The following is a 2,934-nucleotide window of genomic DNA, read 5'->3' on the forward strand; positions in this document are numbered from 1 at the left end:
TATATATATATATATATATATATATATATATATATATATGTGGTGTATATATATATATATACCGTATATACGGCGTATATATGATATAAACATATATATGAATACATATATTATAACATAAACAATTATTGTATATTCAATCAGATTAAATTAAAGCTTTACATATGTTTTTAAGTGATTTAATAAAAAGTTTCAGGTTCGGAACATTTTATAGTGACTCTATTGCAGCAAAATAACAAAACGGAAACACTGTTTATCAGTTTTAGCCTTTTCATTCATGGTTCTGCCTTAACAAGCACAACAATTACATATTAAAAAAATAAAAACTTAAAACCGTTAGACAAATCAGTAATTAACAGATGAAATATGAAGGTATCCGCTAACTAATTAAAAATCAAAAAAATGTTGTATCCCACGCTTATTTTTTCGCAATATGTCATGTATGTTATCGGGTCTTAGACAGCTACATTGGATTCAAGCAGATGAAAGTCAAGTAAAAATAGATGAAACTTCATCATTTTTAATTTATATTTTGTCTTTATTTTGCTTCTAGCATGAACATAGGGTGCTAACTACCTATTGCGGCAGAAAACAAAAAAATTACTTCGTAAACGTAAACTTCGCGATTTTCGAACATGGCATAGCGCTATCATCCAATATATTATTTCAAAGGATTTTTTCTGCACTTTTCAAATATTTAAGTGTAGATAGAAAACAAACAATCGATTGATGGAAGTCGTCGTCTTATTTTTTGCGTCAGCTTTCAAATAGTTTAGCATCTTGCCTCTTGGCCATGTCATGTGACTCAACAGAATCCTGATTGGTTGAAATATGAAAGCTTTTCATTGACATTATTGAAAACCTTTATTTTCTATAAAATACTAACTTGGAGAGCTAAATAAGCTCAATCAACACCTAAAAATGTTCGAATAAAGGTTTGCTTCGAGCTCCTCCAAGTGTTAGCGATGGTTGTTTTTCTGACGGCCTCTTGCAAGCGGGAGGGTAAACAAATCCACTTTTAATAAGAGCTCCTAGCTCATAATCTGGGCCTGCCAGCAGGTGAGGATCGGCATATGGGGTGAGACCGGGACGAACGGAACGCCACCAACACACACAGCCGCACGCCAAGCAGCTGTCGCTTGTTTTCCGAGGCGAGGCCCATCCAACGGGAGCGCCGTGGGTCCGCGGGAGCCGCGCCAAAAACAGGGAAGCAAACGGATGATCTCGAGCGAGCGACAGAAGGCGAAGACGGGGACCGAAGTCCACCTCGGAGCTCGGAAGAAGGAGGTTATGAAAAGTAGGAGATATTTGACTTGGCAGAAGTGGAGGGCGTTATAGCTCAACTAATTTACCACTTTGCTGTTTTGTAAACATAATATGTTTGACTAGCGAGTCTTGTTCATGCTCACTTTGCCCTTGTGTGCCTTACAGAGATAAAACTCTTTCAGTGCGAGAGGAAAAAAATCAATTTCCCCCCTGACTGATTTGTTTACCCGGCAGCACAGACGCCGTCTTTCAGCTTCCTCGCCGTTTTGGCTCATTCCTCGCCGTTCGGCGAAAGGTTTCAATAAAAGGGTTGGTTTTTCCTCTGCGTTTTCCTGCGTGTCCTCCCCTTTGTCCCGCTGTCTCTTCTTGTCCATCACTGCTCCCTTGTTTCTCCTCGCCTCTGCCTTTCCCTTCCCTCCATCTGTGCCTCTTATGAAGTGTGAAAAATTATCATCCGCAGGATGAAGTGGACAAAATCCACGGGCTTAATGGCCTGACGAAATGAATCGCGACCCTCCTCGCCATCCATCACCGTTCCGAGGCGACTGCGGTTAAGATCTGTGAAGGTGCAGGCTTATTGATTACTGCTTGTAACTACAGAGTGTCTGATTCAGTGCCTGTGGAGGGGAGTTGGGGGGGTTTGCCAGGTGGTGGGTGGAAGGGAACGCTCTCAAAAAAAAAGAGGAAAAAAATCTTCTTTTGATAGATTTTAAATGGTGAAATATTGATTTCTGTCTGGTCCAAGGCCTGGCCGAGCGGGTCGCAACGATTTGTCGGAGGCATAATGCCGGACACCCGACTCGGCTGGCCACCATCAGTCATCCTGACACCAGGAAAAATGAGAGAAACGAGGAAAGGGAGCGGTTAGGAAACCGGGAAGAGAAATAACTCAACCTTTTAGCTTTTTTTTTTTTTTTCCCTGCTGAATCTTTGATGCGTGGAAAGCCTGAAAGCCTCCTTAACATTCTGCTTTTCAGAATAAAAGTTCATCGCCTGTTTGGTTGCAGGGGGCGAGGATAATGACCCACTAAGGGAGCTGACCATGAAAAGGTGATTATTGCTCTTAATTGCCGTCCACAGAGGCTGCCAGAGCGCGGGCAGGTAACATTAATCTACATTAAAGCAGTTTTCTGCTGATTCATTGTTGTTGCAGCAGATAAACCGAAATTAATCCAAATTTTTAACGTCAGCTTTAAAGAACACGTTCAAAGATAACAAAAACACCCCAACGACAGATCAAACCTTTAATTGTTTTAGTTATATGAGTATACATGTATTTTAGTCTTATAATTAAAAAAAAAAAAACAAAAAAAACTACAGGGGCGGAACTACAGGGGGGCAAGGGGGCCACCTGCCCTTTCCAGCAACAAGATTTGCCCTGCGATTTTTGAGTCAATATTAGTAACTTTATTGACAAAGATTAAGAAATCCTCAACACAAGCTTAAGGAAAAAAATGAATAAATGAAATCTCAAGTCTCTGCATTGATGTACTTCATGTATTTTTTATCTTTTTATTTTCATTAACTGTTCTCTTTTAACAGTTTAATAGAAAGTTCTAGCTCACTTTAGCACCTGTAACAGATTCCTTAGGGAGGCGGCTCCCAACCAGAATCTAAAGGAAGTTTTATTTTGAAAAGTAAACACCCAACTCTTTCTCGACGCATGTC

At 40.1% G+C, this 2,934-nt stretch overlaps 1 long non-coding RNA gene across 1 annotated transcript; it reads left to right on the forward strand.

The window, feature by feature from the left end:
* Positions 1–751: 751 nt before the first annotated feature.
* Positions 752–2,580, forward strand: LOC118599714. The gene is made up of 2 exons (XR_004949196.1): positions 752–1,297; positions 1,432–2,580. It is a non-coding gene; the product is annotated as an uncharacterized LOC118599714 (long non-coding RNA).
* Positions 2,581–2,934: the final 354 nt, after the last annotated feature.

The sequence above is a fragment of the Oryzias melastigma genome, linkage group LG2 (genome assembly GCF_002922805.2).
Source record: "Oryzias melastigma strain HK-1 linkage group LG2, ASM292280v2, whole genome shotgun sequence".
Lineage (NCBI taxonomy): Eukaryota > Metazoa > Chordata > Actinopteri > Beloniformes > Adrianichthyidae > Oryzias > Oryzias melastigma.